At 42.7% G+C, this 17,374-nt stretch overlaps 1 long non-coding RNA gene across 1 annotated transcript in view; it reads left to right on the plus strand.

The window, feature by feature from the left end:
• The first annotated feature begins 9,449 nt into the window (after positions 1-9,449).
• The window catches only part of LOC103677710, a 330,990-nt gene continuing 323,065 nt past the window's right edge, over positions 9,450-17,374 (plus strand). The window contains exon 1 of the long non-coding RNA XR_572499.2: positions 9,450-9,954. This is a non-coding gene — a long non-coding RNA (uncharacterized LOC103677710). The remainder of the gene's footprint in view (positions 9,955-17,374) is intronic.

Below are 17,374 nucleotides of genomic sequence, written 5' to 3' on the forward strand. Positions count from 1 at the left end.
GGGCTTCTCTCACTTAGGAATAGGCATTTTAGCTGCCTTCATAGCTTTGCGTGGCTTGCTAGCTCATTTCTTTTGAGTGCTGAGTAATATTCCATCGTCTGGACGTACCACGGTTTATCCATTCATCTCCAAAAGGGTGTTTTTGTTGCTTCCAAGTGTCGGCAATTCTGAATAATGCTGCTGGAAACTTCCACGTGCAGGTGTTGGTGTGGACGTAAGTTTTCAACCCCTTTGGCTCGATACCAAGGAACAGCATTGCTGGATGGTGCCGTAGGAGAATGTTGAGTTTTGTAAGAAACCACCAAGCTGTCTTCCAGAGTGGCTGTAGCAGTTTGTATTCCTGTCCGCGATGGACGAGGAGTTGCTCTTGCTTTACATGCTTGTCGTCATTTACTGTCGTCGGTGTCCCGGATGTGGGCCATTCCCATAGGTGACCCTTTTATTTTTCTTGCCTTTTCGGATGTCGGGTTCTTGAGTAATAACGGAGTAGAGGCATGATGGTCTCTGAGAAGTATTTGAGACAGTGTTGTTCAGCTATCTTTATTGCTAGCAAATGGTGCCATCAACTTGATCTATCTATCTGTCTAGAAATACTGATTGTGCAGGGTTTTGAATATAGCTGGCTGGTCACCCGGATTCCTTCCTCCATATCCCACTCCAGCCGTTCTGCAGATTTAAGTCCCTATTTCAGTCTTCCTGCTCTGCCTCTTGGTCTAGCTTTCAGCCCACAAGGTTTAGACTTCCCCTAACCCTTAAGTTCCTGCGGTTGGTCCCGTTTGCTGTAGGACATCAAAACTGCTCGAGGGCCTTTTCCCCATCTGTCTGGTTTTCCTTGTGCTCTGCTCTGACTGACCCTAAGCTCGTGCCCTGGGATCTGCCTCTTGTGCTTCTTACTTTTAGAATGGGGAAACGACGGGTGATTTCTAGGACTTCCTCCTGTCCTGATACGGGAGCTAATAGTGTTATCTTCCTGATAAGAGTTCCTAGAAACTGTCAGAGGAACTTGATGGTGTCCCAGGGCCAGGCTGACAACCGCAAAACTATGCTGAGGGTTCTAATAGAAAACCTGTGTTTCACTGCAGCAACCAAAGGCTCGTTGTAACCGAAAGACTGCCTGGGAGGAGTGCTGCCCCCATATAGCTTGTAGAATCTTTCAGAATAGGTTTACAAATGACTTCATTATTGCTCAGTGGAAGCCCAATCAAAAGAACCACTAACAGCACTTGCTTCAGCTCAGCGGGCTCCCACAATGTTGCATAATTGGACTCTTAGAAGTAGTAAATCTTTGAGTTAAAATTACACATCATTAATATGACAAAACGTGGTATTGGCATCTTTTCTTCCTGGCAGCTGGAGGTGAGGGCTACCTGGGAGGGACTCTGTGTCCCGCCTCTACTGTGTGACCTTGGGCTGGAAGAGGGTTGGGACGAGAAGGAGTAGTAGTTAAACAAGGGTCTCGTGGAACTTCCTGTTTCCATCTCTATATAAATCATTTTACATTATGCAAGTTATTTCTCTGAAATTCAGTTAGACTCCCAAGAGTAAACCATTTCCACTCCCACTACTGTACTTTCTGCCTGCTCACCAGGTTCTCTTATTTGTAAAAGGAAGCGAGCTATTGTACTCTATGTCCTTCAGAGAACAGAAAAGGGACAAACGGCAAACAGGCTTTCACGGAGGCAAAAACAGTTCTGGACAACCGGGTTATGCATTGCTGCTCGTGTAGCTAGGGAACCCTGAACGAAACTTGACAGAAACTCCTGAGGAACAAAACCTCCCGGTGAGCGAGCCTCACACTGAGCCATGGTAATCCCCACCCCGCCCCCCATCACCCCCTTTCCCTAGCCCCATAGATCACTAGACATACTGCTTTCTCTGGATTCCATTCTCTGAATGGTTTTATGGGACCCGTATTTCAGGTATGAGGACTGGGACTACAAATCCTTCCTGAACCAAAGGCCAGTGGTCCTCTCTTCTCCGCCCCAGGACATACACACGCAGGGCATGCACACACAATGTAGCACTCTTGAAATTTACTACCTGAAAGTTTCTCTTTGCCTGCACCTGCTTCTCTTAGTTTGGGTGTGATCCTGGAGAGCTAGAGCCAAGAATTGATCATCTATCCGTCCGTCCGTCTGTCCATCCATCCATCCATCCATCCATCCATCCATCCATCCATCCACTGACCCATTCAACAAATATTTGAGGGCTTACAGTTTGTCAGGTACTTTATTTGGCACTGAAGGAGGATATAACGATGTGTTAGATGCTATAAAGAAATAAGTGGTATGAGAATAGAGGATACAGGGACCTAATACTCCCCAAACGTCAGGTTTTTCTTCTCCTATTGCCCGGGCTCTGAGGTTCTTCTGCCCTTCTATTACCTCCTTAGTCCCCAAGCCTTAATCAAGAGGAGACCATCAGTATCCCAGGACCAAAGGTGGCTGTGCAAATGGTGAGCACAGGATCTGTCCACTTTATCAAGGGGGAACCATTTAGATCCTGTTCTTTTAGGACCGGCAAACCAGAGTGCTCGGTGTATCATGGGACGTAAACTTAGAGGCTGGAGCATGATCTCATTTTTGTGAAAGAAGATTTCTTTAGGTACTGCTAAGAAGAAAACATTTATTTTTTGTTTGAGCCATCACATCTGGCCTCTGGATAATTCAAAGAACTTTCATTTTTAAAGATAGAAGAGAAAAACGGGGTCAGAAAAGGGAAAGACCAAGCCTTTCTACTAGGCATTAAAGTGTCCTAAAAGTCTTTTTACTCAGGCGATCACTAGGCGCCCTGTGCTAATCCTCCGTAAGGTCGAGTCCTTCTCTTGGAGTCCCACTAGCCCAGTAGGCTTGTATTGGTCAAGAGACTGATGAGTCAGTCTAAACTTGATTGGGAGGGATAGAGGAGTAAGCTTCAGCTTCTGGACTCCCTTTCAGCTCACTGACAAACAGATTTGTGGGACCTCTTGAAGGTATCAGCTTTAGTGAAGGAAGGTAAGATGCTAAGTTCAGGAAAGAAGAAATTCGGAGTGATGAGAGGGTTGACCTTAGATGGATGGGGAAGGGGTTTCTTCTGTGGCATGCTTTGAGGGTTTCCCCTTGCAAAAAAATGTCTTTCGCCAGCCTGCAGTAGGAATCTATTCCGGAAGCCAACCAAAGTACTGAAAAGTCAATTCACTCCGAGTCTGTTTACTGAAAACTATCTTGCTGAATGATTAACTGGCCAAGTTACCAATTGACGATTTTTTTTTGAAGTTTTGCGGTCCTTTGCTGAGCCATCGTGTAGCCAATATGGGATGAAGGGGAGGAATGAAGTGGGAGCAATAAGGAGATTCTAGATTCTGTCCCTTCAAGATAGTAGCATACCTCTGCTTCCTCTGAAGTTGTTTAATTTTTTTTAATGATCTCAGTTTTAATTTTAATTTAATTTATTTTAATTTATTTATTTTAGAGAGAAAAGCAAGTGGGGCGAGGGGCAAAGGGAGAGGGACAGAGAATCCTTAAGCAGACTCCGTGCTGAGCATGGAGCCTGACGAGGGACTTGATCCCGGGACCCTGAGATCATGACCTCAGCCTAAGGCAGACGCCTAACTGACGGAGCCATCCAAGTGCCCCTCCTTCCTTATTTTTAAAAGTAATTGCTACATGCAACATGGGACTCAAACTCACAACCCCCAGATCAAGAGTCACATGCTCTGCTGACTGGGCCGGCTGGGCGCCCCGAAATTAATTACTGATTCAGCAAAGACTTGTTTCAATTCACGACTTAATAATAATAAAAAAAAACGATTTGTGCTCTATGGCATCGGTGTTAGCTAAAAGGCTAGGCTATAGTAACTAAGCTCAAAACCTCAGTGTCCTAAAACAGGAAAGGTCTACTTCTCACATGGCGGATACTAGTGCAACTTGTGGGGTTTCCCAAAGAGCACAGAAACCCAAGCCGACAGACGATGAACCTAGGCTGATAGCAGCCACAGGACGGAAGAGGCTCTATTTGGAGCATGTTCCAACGTAAGAGAAGTCACTGAAGGCCTTAGACTGTCTCAGGTAGGAAGCGATACATATAATTTGCTTCTGTGTTTGACTAGCCGGAGCTAGTCGCATATTCCTACCTAACTGCAGACAGGCGAGGTCTCTTTTACTGAAAGGGGAACAGGAATTGGCCACCGCTGGGAAGGGTTTTCTGCCATTTCAGGTTTATGGAGTTTCGTAGCTGTCATTTTCCTGTATCGAGAGGTGGGTGCCGAACGAGGGTTGGTGGGGGAGCTGTGTGCCATGGCAGAGGCTTGGGTGGCCTTTTCTGCCCTTGGAGGTGGAGCAGGCAAGACTTACTGTCTTGACCTTGGTAACCCCCGCCCCCCACTCCACAACTTGGACACACATATATGTGCCACACATGCTCCGTGGGGGCAGGCAGGAGGGCAGAAAGTCTGGGGGTGCTCTGGAACCCACTGGCAACTAACGGGCTTTGATGAATCGATTATGTTGTAAGATGGATTTTGGAGAAATGGCTTTGGGTGATTTGGTTTTTTTGGGGAGTTACCCTAAAGGCTGACATTCTAGCCTGTTCTTTTTGTGTTTCTTCATTTCGTTTTAAAATTGTGGTTTTTTTCTGCTTTGCGTTCTAATCAACAGATACAATTCTGATATAAACTGTAGAGGATGGTGATTTGATACACGGACACATTGTGACAGGATTCTTACCACCAAGTTAATCATGTGTTTTTTTACATTTGAGCATGACTTTATCATGAGAAAGAAGGGATAATTTTATCAGCCGGCTGATGACAGGCTGTAGTTTGGAAAGGGTTCGGGAAGCCAGTACCAGGGCAGCCAGTATTAGGAAGGTTTTGGTTCTGGCTGTGGGGGAGGGGGTGGGAGCAGTGGGGGTTGGGCGATGCTACTAGATGGAGGGCACGATTTTGTCGATTGCTCTTCCTTGATCCAGAGCCTGGTCTATGAGGACTAATTTTGAAAGTCCAAGGAACTGGTCTTCTCTTCTTGTTACTTTTGAGGAATGCTGCTTTATAGTGGAAGCTACAAACATATTTTCTATTCTGTGTCGGTTCACAATAAATTAAATTAGTAGTACCTTTTTACGTTAAGCTGAAAGCACTTTTTTATAACAAGATTTTCAAGATTTTAGTTTTAAGTAATCTCTACACGCAACGTAGGGCTAGAACTCACAACCCCCAAGACCAAGGGTCATGTGTTCTACTTACTGAGTCAGCCAGGTGACCCTTATAACAAAAGATTTTTATTAAGACATTTTATTTTATTTTTTAAAGGATTTATTTTAGAGCGAGCAAGGAGGGGAGGGGCAGAGAGAGATAATCCTCGAGCAGCCTGAACGTGGACCCCTATGCAGGCTCCATCCCAACTCCCATGAGCTCATGACCTGAGCCCAAGCAAGAATTGGATACTCAACCAACTGAGCCACCCAGGCGCCCATAAGACAATTTTATATTACAGTAATTAGAATTGGCATACATTTATTCCTACAGATTTATTTTACTCTTTTTTGAATAAAAATTGCATATATTAAAAAGCATACAACAGGATTTGATATACATGTACATAGGGAAATGATTTCTTTAGTCAAGCTAATTAACATATTTCCTCACCTAGTTGACACTTTTTTTTGTGGTAAGAACACCTGAAATCTGTGGTCTGAACAAATTTCGAGTGTTCAGTACAGTCATATGAGCTGTAGTCCTCATGCTGTACATTAGAGCCCTAGATGTATTCATCCTACGTAATTTGTACCCTTTGATTAACCTCTCCCCGTGATTTTTCACTTCCCCATCCCCGGTAACTGCTGTTCTACTCTCTGCGTCTATGAGTCTGACTCTTTTTTTTTTTTTTTTTAAGATTTTATTTATTTGACAGAGATAGAGACAGCCAGCGAGAGAGGGAACACAAGCAGGGGGAGTGGGAGAGGAAGAAGCAGGCTCATAGCAGAGGAGCCTAATGTGGGGCTCGATCCCATCACGCCGGGATCACGCCCTGAGCCGAAGGCAGACGCTTAACCGCTGTGCCACCCAGGTGCCCCTATGAGTCTGACTCTTATATACCACATGTAAGTGAGATCATGTGGTTATGTTTCTGCAGTGTCTGGCTCATTTCACTTAGCTTACTGTCCAAAGACAGGATCTCCATTTTTAAGGCTGAGTAATGTTCCATTTTATTACACACAATACACACAATTTTTTTTATCCATTCATCCATTAATAGACACTTGGGTTGTTTCCACATCTTGGCGATTGTGAATAGTGCTATAATGAACATGGGGCAGTAGCTCTCTCCCCAGGGTCCTGATTTCCTTTCCCTTTGGTATACACCCAGAAGAAGAACTGTTGGATCAGATAGTATACCATCTTCCATAATGGCTGGATCAATTTACATTCCTACCAACAGTGATCAAGGGTTCTCTTTCCTCTACAACGATGACCTCTTTCACAGAAATAGAAGAAACAACTCGAAAATTTGTATGGAACCAAAAAAGATCCTGAATAGCCAAAGCAATCTTAAGAAAGAGGAACAAAGCTCGAAGCCTCATGCATCCTGATTTCAAACTATATTACCAAGCTATAACAATCAAAATAGTGTGGTACTGGCATAAAAGCAGAAACATAGACTACCGAGAAAGAAATCCAAGCATAGATGATGAACTAATTTTTGATGAGGGCACCAAGAATACACAATGGGGAAAGAATGGTCTCTTGATTTAATGATCTTGGGAAAACTGGATATCCATGCAGATGAATGAAATTGGACCCTTACCTTACACCATATACAAGAATCAACTCAGAGTGGATTACAGATGGAAATGTTAGATCTGAAACCACAAAAGTGCTAGAAGAAAACGTTGGAAAAACTCGTTGACATTGGCTTTGGCAGATTTTTGGGATATGGCACCAATAGCTCAGGTAACAAAAGCAAAAATAAGTGGGAATTCATCAAACTAAAAAACTTCTGCACAGCAAAAGAAACGACAAAATGAAATGGGAGAAAATATTTGCAAACAATACATCTGATAAAGGGTTAATATCCAAAATATATAAAGAATTCCTACATCTTAACAGCCAAAAAAACCCAAATAACTTTTTGTTGTTTAAGGCAGTGGGGGATATTTGCCCTTGGGAGTTCTTTTTTTTTTTTTCCATTTACATAGACTCTATGTCCAATGTGGCACTTGAACTCATGACCCTGAGATCAAGAGTTGCATGCTTTACCAGCTGAGCCAGCCAGGTGCCTCAAAACCCAAATAACTTGATTAAAAACAAGGAGAAAGGGCTTGAGATTTTTTTTTCCCAAAAAAGACCTCCAAATGGTCAACATGTATGTGAAAATGGGCTCAACAAGGCTAGTCATCAGGGAAATGCAAATCAAAGCTGCAGTGAGATATCCCTTACATCTGGAAGAGGCTATTAGCTGAAAGTGCTTGTGCTCATAGTATATTTAGAAGAGAGCTTCATAGTAATTTTGTCCAATGTTTATTATACACAGATTTAAAGGAAAGTATGTGTTTGGATCCTCCTCTCTGTTATCTCGAAATCCATTTTTTTAGGTCACACTGTATGAAATTGCTGATCCATTGTTTAATTGTTGAAGCCATTACTCTCTTCCTGCTGGTCTGCCCATAGCTTCGTATAATGAAAAGATCAGTGGATGAGGAATCAGACGTTGTTGTAGCCTGAGATCTGCTGATATTAAGCTTCAGACAAGTCAATTAACTTCTCTGACAAATAGGGGGCATACTGGTCTACCTCTCCTACATCCGTTCTTTTAACAGTTATTCATTGAATGCCTGCTTCCAGGCACTCTGCGAGACACTGGGGATGTGGTAAGAGCAGCATGGGCCCTGTCCTCCCGAATCTCCCAGCCTTACAGTTTATTATTGGGGCACTTGTACTATCCTCTTCAGTAAGCTTTCTAAATAACTCCGCTGTTTTCGCTAATTTAGGCTGAAGTCTGATAAATGCTCTTTCCAGTTACCCAAACCAGGTTAACTGAGATGAACACACTGGCAGAACGCTGCCGTTGACATCAGCCAGTTGAAAGGATCAAGTCTGATCCATACCCACTTGGCCTACAAGCAGCAGCTGTTTTGCCATCTGTTCCAGCTTCGGTATAGCCCACACTGCCTCTGTAGCAATCACGTAGAGCTCTCTGCTTGGCAGTAGGCCCTCCTTTAAAATACCCACCCACACGCGAAACTCCAGGAGATGTCTTTGTGCTAGCATGCGATGGGAGTTGCCCAAGGAAGGCTGAGCTTGACTGTGGAGTAGGGCCAGGCTTTGAGAAGGATGCTTATTTTAGTTTATTTAACATGAAATTGGCCTAACTTTGAAAGTATGACAAGCAAATAACAGATTTCAAAAGGTACAAAAGGGTCTACAAAGAACATTAATTCTCCTTTGAACTCTGGCCCCCTCCACACCGCCAGCCTCCTTGCGTCTGTCCTCAAAAGCAACCACTGTTAACAGAATTGTTGTCTCTTTCCAAAGATAGTCTATGAACATACAGGGTACTCATTTTAAATCAACGTTAGTGTTTATTATTACTTCTACAGTCATTTAGTAGAAAACAGTTGATCTCACCTACCAGTTGACTTTGGAGCCTTGTCTGCTCTCCCGGTTGTACCCACATCCTGGGTTGTTCCCCATTATGCACATTTCCTGGATTTCTAGTGGGAAGACTGCTCTTCCCTAAGACCAAAGATCAATCAAAAGTAGTTTCTTCCCAGGAAGACGTGGTGGAGTCCTAATATACCGAAAGTCTAAACCAAAGTGATTCTTTAGCTAGTTCCCTGTGGGTAGTATTTAAAGAAAAATTATAAATATTTCTAGGCACACTGAATTTCTGACGCTGGGCCAGGCACTGTAAGGAGAGGACAAGGGGTTCTCTCTAAACTGCCTTGGGAGGGTGCGCAGTGAGGAGGGGTGAAGCTGCCTTACTTGAAGGAGAAGAAACCTTGGTGTTCGGGCTCTGTTTCCCTGGGAGTCCTGAGAAAGCCAGAAGTAGAATGAGGATGTAGTCAGTTAATGACTTCATAAATTATTCTGTGCATGCTTTTCAGAAGGATTTGAAGTATTCATGATTCTTCGTAGTTCAGAATGAGCTTCTTTTCCCGAGCAGCCCTGGGGTCTCGGGTCTGTATCAGTAATCCTGGAAGAGCATTAATAGCTGCAAAGATCTGCGGGCCACCTTGGACCCCCGCTCCCTTGGCTGAGGGATACGGTCTCCTTTAAAGCCTCAGCTCTCCCCTGGGATTTGGGACCACCATTTGCTTTTCTTTATGCTTTTGAGCAAAGTTAGAGGAGTCGCTTTTGGAGACGCCATATCAACCTGGTTGCTAACCCTTGTCTGACCTTGAAGACGCTGCTCGTGACCACACCCTCCCTGATTTGTATTTGGGGTCTTGTCCTGTTTCCTCACTTGTCCTAGAATTGAGATGCTTTGCCTTCCCAACCAACATCCCATTCCAGTCTTTTAAAAGAGTCATTCATTCATTCATTCGAAAAGGTTTATTGTTTTGATAATTACTTATATGTCCCATGGGTTAGACACCGTGCTGAATGCTGCCCAGTCCTGATGGAGCTTCTCTTTCTAACAAGGGAAACAGAGTAAGCGAAGAGGTCACTGTAATTCAGGTGATATATTATAATCACACCTTAGAGGAGTGAGTAGAGTGAGTAGAGGGGTTCAGGAGCACGTCGTAGGGTACGCTAATTCAGTGGGGCTGAGGGTTAATCTGAGGTTTGAAAGATGAGTATACAAATGGCCTAAGCAGAACAAGTTAGAAAAGACTGAGAGAGATTTCTTGTACTTCTTAGGGGTTCTGCTGTCTGTGTTGAATCTCCGTGCCTGCCGTCATATTGTGGTGTTTTCCTGCCTCCCAGAGCATCTGCTTGGCCCATAGATTCATACCTTCGTGATGAGGTCCACACAGGTGGGTATTTTCCAGATATGTGCACTGTGGGTCTCTCTGGTCTTTCAGCCTTAGCCAGCCCTGTTTCGTCTCTCCAGCACTCATTAGGGTAGCATATCGTCCGTCCATCCTGTGCTCCTGGACAAAGGGGCATTTGGAACTCCTCAGAAATCGCACTCAGAAGTGTCAATTTAGGGTGTGGTAAGGAGGCAATCTTTTTTTTTTTTTAATTTAAAGATTGTATTTATTTATTAGAGCACGAGCCAGGGGAGACAGAGAGAGAGGGAGACTCCTGGATCATGACCTGAGCTGAAGGCAGATGCTTAAGGGACCGAGCCCCCCCCCCCACAGGCGCCCCAAGGAGGCCATCTTCAGACGTGTCAAACTGTTGGTGGTGTAGGGAGACACTGTAGTTGCTGCCTGCACCAGAGCCCGGCTGAAAGGTTACTTCAGATGGATTTGAGGAGGCAGTAATGGCAGAAGGTCATGGACTTAGGCCTGGGAATTGGGTTGGCAGGACGCTGGCAAGAAGCAAGGCAAAGGGCAGCTGATGCTAGCAGGTGTGGATCAAAATGGCCAGGAAGGAGAAAGGAAGGAGTTGGATTAGTGGCCAAAGCAGGATCTTGAGCGGCAGTCAAGTCCAAATTCTTTCCTGGAGCCATCAACTCAACGTGAAATGTTTTGAATTATAAACTGGAACAGACAGATGATGAACCGGCAGCCAAGTAGTCCGGAAGCCAAGGTTGGTTGTTACTAGGGAAACAGGAGAAGCACAAAGAGGTGACGTGTTGGGATGCGACACGAGGGCTTCAGCCAGGGAGTTGTATTGGCAGTGGTTTTGGAGTGTTTCTTTTTTACAGAGATAACTCAGGGTTTCTTCCATCAAGTTAGGGTCTTGGGAGGAGATAGTGCCCTTCCTCGTCCGGGATTAACTTGACCCTTCTTTTTGCCCGCCCTGAAGTTTTGCTTCCAAAGGAAGTTGGATTTGGTCATAAGGACCTTGTCTGAGTGCCTCCCTGGAAGACTCCTTTTGTGAAACACTCAGCCTTAATCCTTTTCATGTGCATAGCTTGACATTAAGATTTCTAAGGACAGGAAGTCCGGAAACAGGCATTCCCAAAAGGTGGGTTGATGCTCTCCGTGATTAAGCTAACTTCACGGGTCTTCACAAAGTGTGGAAAAATGAGATCAATATGCAGTGAGGCTTTTGGGGGGGGGGCAGGGTGAGATTTATCCATATTGAGATGATGTAATTCAAGTATATTATGTCTTCATTTTGGAAGTAATTATATGTGTATATCCTGAAACAGGTAAGTATGGGTTCAAGGAAAAAAATTGCCCTAGAGAAACAAATAGAATATTTCCACTACCTTAAAACTCCACTGATGGGTCCCTCCTCAGTAGCATTTCATTGCTTCCTCCTTTCCCAGGGGAAAGCACTCTCGACTTGAGATAATCATTCTTTGCTTTTTCTTTAGTATTATAGTAACCGGGTGTGTATTCCTTAATATGTATATTGTTTGGCTGTTTTTTAAAGCTTTGTGTAAATGGAATCCTCTTCCATATATTCTTCTTTGACTTGCTACTTTGACTCAACATCACGTTGGTGAGTTTTATCCACGTTAATGTATGTTGCTGTAATTGTAGGAATGCAGCAATTCTTTTAGCCAGTCATTTATAGATATTCGATTTTTTCCAGCTGTTTTTATATTATAAGCAAATGCCAATATAAATGTTATTTTTCTTGTCTCTTACTACATACGTGAGAGGGTTTCTCTTGGGTATTTACCTAAGAGTAGTATTGCTGGGTTAAAGGATATGTGGACGTTCAATTTCATGGCGTAATGGCAATCTGTCTTCTAAAGATTCTAGAATTTTCCAAGATACCCAAGAAGTACCAAAGCATCACAGACTCCATATTGGTACTCTGTTGGACTTTATTTTTTTTTTTGCCAATTTGGTGAATATTTGTGGGCGTATAATTAGGATTTTAATTTTGTGTGATGCTGATGTACTATCGAGGCTTTCATTGTGTTTTCGTTCTTCCTAAAAGTCTGTTACATCCTTTTGCCCATTTTTTCCCCCTGTGTGGTAGTTGGTCTGTTTCATACTCATTTTTAGGGATATGTATAAATGTGCAAATACACATACACATGCAGTGTTATATGTTGTAGGTATCTTTCACGTTGTCTTTTATTTGCTTTATGGTATCTCGATGAATGGGAGTTCTTAATTTAAGTGTAGGCAAATTTATCAGTCTTTTCCTGTATGACTTGTACTTTGTGTTTTAAGAGGCCTTTCCTTAGTGAGATGTCCTAAAAATAGTCTCCTTTTTTGTGTAATAATTGCTCTGATTTTTATCTTTTGCTTTTAAATGTTTAATCCACTGGGAACTTGTGTGTGTGTGTGTGTGGTTTGAGTAAGATTCAGGTAATTATTTTTTTCCAAATGCATAACGCTTTGTTCCAGCACCAGTTTTTCAAAAATCTGTCCACTTCTGGGGGCCCCTGGCTGGCTCATTCAGTAGAGCTTGCGACTCTTGATCCTAGGGGTCATGAGTTCAAGCCCCACGTTGGGCACAGAGCTGACTTCAAAAAAAAAAAAAAGTCCATCCATTCCCTTACTGATTTGCATTAACATCACTGTCCAATGTCATCTGCCCACGTATGCAGAGTGCTGTTTCTGGGCTTTGTGTTGTGTTCCATTGATCTCTTGGCCTGTCCCTTTACCCAGTTTACAAGATCTTAATGACTCTCGGGGGCGCCTGGGTAGCGCAGTCGTTAAGTGTCTGCCTTCGGCTCAGGGCGTGATCCCAGCGTTCTGGGATCGAGCCCCACATCAGGCTCCTCCGCTATGAGCCTGCTTCTTCCTCTCCCACTCCCCTGCTGTGTTCCCTCTCTCGCTGGCTGTCTCTCTGTCACATAAATAAATAAAATCTTTAAAAAAAAGAGATCTTAATGACTCTAGCTCTATGACAACTCTTGATTTCTGGTAGGGAAATTTCCTCCGCTTGTTCTGTCTCATCATGTGTGTCTTGGCTATTTTTGGTCCTTTGTACTTCCTAATTAATTTTAGAATTAGCTTGCCGAGTTTCACAAAAGAGAAATGTTGGGATTTTGATTTGGATGTTACTAGAGCCCTTCATTGTTTGAAAAAAAAAATTAAGCTAAAAAAGGGGGGGCCAAAAAGAAAGCAAAAGTGTACAGTACATTCTGCTATGAGTCTTAGCTGATGCAAAGGTTTCCTTCTTTAAAAATAAAAAAAAACCTGACCCCTGCTTGACTTTCCCTTAGCATTTTTGTATTTTTAATTAAAAAGTGTTTTGGTGGTGGGTAAAATTGACAACCCAGTCATTACATTGGTTTCAGGGGTAGCGCACGGTGGGCGATTTGACTTCTCTCCCCGCTATGCTCTGCTCACCACGGGTGTGTTTGTTTTTCTTAGCAGGGTGGCTAGAGTCTAGAGGAGAGCCCAACTTTTCTATTTTTTTTAAACGTAAAAAGGCCTTTACCATTCTTTCTGAACAATAATATTTGAACCATATGCGATGTCATCAAATGGGCTAGTCAAGAATCTGTAAAAGTTGAAGGAAAAAATACCTGTTTTTATTTTTATCACCATGGTAATAGTTCCAGTGGAAGAAATAAAGGAGAAAAACCCCATAAAGACAAGAAACAAAGTCCAGTTACTACTTCTACCTCGAAAAACGTGGAAACACCGTGAAAAAGAAATGTATGCAGGTTACGAGCCAGACTATACCATCTGAACTAATTACTGTAAGTGTGCCCCAAATAAATAGCTTCTTTTTTTTTTTTTGAATACTTGACTGAAAGATTTCTTTCTGGAACTTCTCCGTAGTTGATCCTCAGTAAATGCCTTGCTCTTAATTGTGATACCATAAAAGTTACTTTGTTTCATCAGATTCTCGACTCAGACCAATCAAGTTTTCATTAGTCTGTTTACTGAGGAAAATCCCATCATACTTGACATTATTTCCAATTCATCCATAATCCTCCATTATGTTCTGTTTTTTTGATTGAGCTGAAGTATTCATCAACAGAAAGGTTTCTGGTATACATCACTCGGCATCTGAAATACATTTCCCATAAAGGGGAAAAGCCCATCTTGGGTCATCCCGTTGTTGGAGTTGTTTGCTCCATTTCATTAATAAAGAATAACAGAGCCCAAGGAGAACATCAATAAATAAAATCTAATATACTTGTCTTCAGATTAGAAACGTTGAGGTTTGTCTCTTACTTAATATTTATAAAACCTGAGTTCTCAGTTCAGGAAAGTACTCTTCCATTTGCAAATAAACAAAAGCTAGAATTTGCTTGGCTGCCCCACCTTTTGGCAGAACCAGTTTACGGAGCAGTCGAGTTAATATATCAGAAACATATGTATTTATCCTACGCTGGCTTCAAGGTTGGAAGACAAGAAAAGGTTCTTAAATGCGATTGGGGGTCTGTAAGAACCGCACTTTTTTACTTTCCATGCCTACCGCTAAAAGCATCCTGTCACTCAAGGCCAGTCCTCCAGAACCGGTTATCCTTTAAGGAAGTGGTTGGCAGACCTTTGGACTGATGAGATCTGTGACCTCGTATGTCAAAATGAAGATGGACGGAAACGAACATGGATTGCCAGTTTTTAGAGACTATTACTAATTGCCCTCCTTTTTTATATATACATGATGTTTTAACATGAACTTAAAGTTTTAAAAGACATGATTTCAGACTAAACCGAGTCCGTCAGATAAATTGAACTAGAGGAGAAGCCCGATATATAGATTTCCGTTTTGAGTACTAGGTGAGGTTAGGCAACTAGGTCAGCCTTCCTTTCGAAAACAAGTAAATGCTGTACAAAATTATCTTGTAAAAGTCCCCTTAAATTCATCAATGGCTAGCAAAAGAAGAGTACTTTTTAGGCCAAAAAGTAAGCTAGGAGTCAGATCGTGGAATGGTAAGACAAGCAGCAGGTAGCGTTCGCCCTGAGAGCCGGTGTTCTGGAACAAAGGAAACTACCTCTAGCAATGCTTTCTGCCTTGAAGGTTTTTTTTCTGGGTTTGAATATAACTACAACCTCTTAATCTTGGGTAGAACCGGTCTGGTATGGTTTTTTTCCTTTTTTTTTTTTATCATCACCCTTTTTAGATTCATGTGGTTCACACATGTTTCTCGTGAGCAGCAGAGAATCGAAATTTCTTTTCCCAGTCTGCCCAAGTTCGCCTTTTAACAGGAACATCGAGATCAATTTACCTTTATTACGATGACTGATACAGTTGAATTTACATCTCTCCTTTGAATCTGTGCTATCACAGCCTGCTTGGAACTTTGACTGTGGGAGTCAAAATAAAAATAGGCGTCTTACTGAACCTTGGTGGATTCTTGAGTCAACAAGGAGCTCATTTGATGATAACTCCTTGTTTAGCCACGCGTGTCCAAAGAAGAATGATAAAGAATTTTTGAGTACAAATGAAACGTGTTGAGCCTAGACTCCAGCCACTGGAGTAGGAAAAACAAATGCTGAGGCGAAAGTCCAGCCTCGTGGCTGGAGGAGACTTCTTCGAAGGAAAGGTTGTTTTTTTTTTTTAAAGATTTTATTTATTTATTCGACAGAGATAGAGACAGCCAGCGAGAGAGGGAACACAAGCAGGGGGAGTGGGAGAGGAAGAAGCAGGCTCATAGCGGAGGAGCCTGATGTGGGGCTCGATCCCATAACGCCGGGATCACGCCCTGAGCCGAAGGCAGACGCCCAACCGCTGTGCCACCCAGGCGCCCCTCAAAGGAAAGTTTTGTACCAGCTGTGGTTCATCGCGGAATGTGCTGTACACTATCGCTTTTTACATAAGTGGCCTGTTGTGCCTTGTGTCCCTCGATGATTTTGTCTCCGAGCATGAATAACCATTGATAGTAAAGATACCTATGTTGTTTGTTACCAAAGCCAGTGGTTTTTGTCAAGGAAGACAGTAATAGGGATTTTTTTTTCCTGGTTTAGATTAATATTTCATGTATTTTTTTAAATATAGTGTGTCTACGCTTTTATATTCGTGAACACAGAATTATTATAACTTTGAGACAATGGCTTCCATGAAGGATGATGGGAGATGCAAGAAGTGATAATTTAAATCTTTCTAATGGGAAAAAAGTTTCTATTTTTCTTTTAAATTAATTGAATTTAAAGAGTATTCACACGTAATTAGGTGAATCATTCCTTCATGCCTCCCCCTTTTTTTTTTTTAGAGATTTTATTTATTTATTTGAGAGTGAGAGGAAGAGAGAGCACAGAGGGAGAGGGAGAAGGGAGTAGCAGACTCCCCGCTGAGCAGAGAACCCAACGCGGGGCTCCATCCCAGGCCTCTGGGATCGTGACCTGAGCCGAAGGCAGACTCCCAACTGACTGAGCCAGCCAGGAGCCCCTTTGGTTCCTCTTTCCTACCTTGAATACATACGCCTAGCTAACCAATAAGTCAAATGTGTGCCACCCACATGCTATGGGATTCCAAAAATGTTGGATCTAATACACAGTATAGTGAATATAGACAACCGTGTTGTATTATAATCATCAAACTTAAGAGACCAGATCTTAATTATTCCAACTACAGAAAGGGAACGATAATCATGTGACATGACAGAGGTGTGAATTATTGCTACATTGGCACTTATTACAATATATAAATGTATCAAATCAAATCAACGTGTTGTACAGCTTAAGTTCTTGCGACGTTATGTCACATATATTTCAATTAAAAACCTCTATCTGTAATATGTTTCTGAGAACCCTCCTGCATCCTGCATTGAAAACAGTGTTACAACAGTGAATAGAAGTTACACCCATTCTGTGAAGTAGGTACAGAAGGGCTTAAGAACACTTACCATAGGGGTGCCTGGGTGGCTCAGTGGTTGAGTGTCTGCCTTCATTCAGCTCAGGGCGTGATCCTGGCGTTCTGGGATCGAGCCCCACATCAGGCTCCTCCACTGGGAGCCTGCTTCTTCCTCTCCCACTCCCCCTGCTTGTGCTCCCTCTCTCGCTGGCTGTCTCTATCTCTGTCAAATAGATAAATAAAATCTTAAAAAAAAAAAAAAGAACACTTACCATAAAGAGGTTTCAAAGACTGCTAACATAAACACCGAAGGTCTTTTCTGCATAAATCTCTTGGAGATGTTTGAAATTCAACCATTAAGAATTCTTTTTAGTTTGGGGGCACCTGGATGGCTCTGTTGGAGGGGCGTGTGACTCTTGATCTTGGGGTCTTGAGTTTGAGCTCCACGTTGGGTGTAGAGATTATTTAAATAAATCTTTAAAAAAATTCATTGTATTTTATTATTTTTTTAAGATTGTATTTTTATTTATTTGAGAGGGAGAGAGAGCAAGCGAGAGCACAAGAGCAGGGGGAAGAAGCAGACTCCCCGCTGAGCAGGGTGCCCACTGCGGGACTCGATCC

This window comes from Ursus maritimus, assembly GCF_017311325.1.
Source record: "Ursus maritimus isolate PB19 chromosome X unlocalized genomic scaffold, ASM1731132v1 scaffold_X1, whole genome shotgun sequence".
Classification (NCBI taxonomy): Eukaryota; Metazoa; Chordata; class Mammalia; order Carnivora; family Ursidae; genus Ursus; species Ursus maritimus.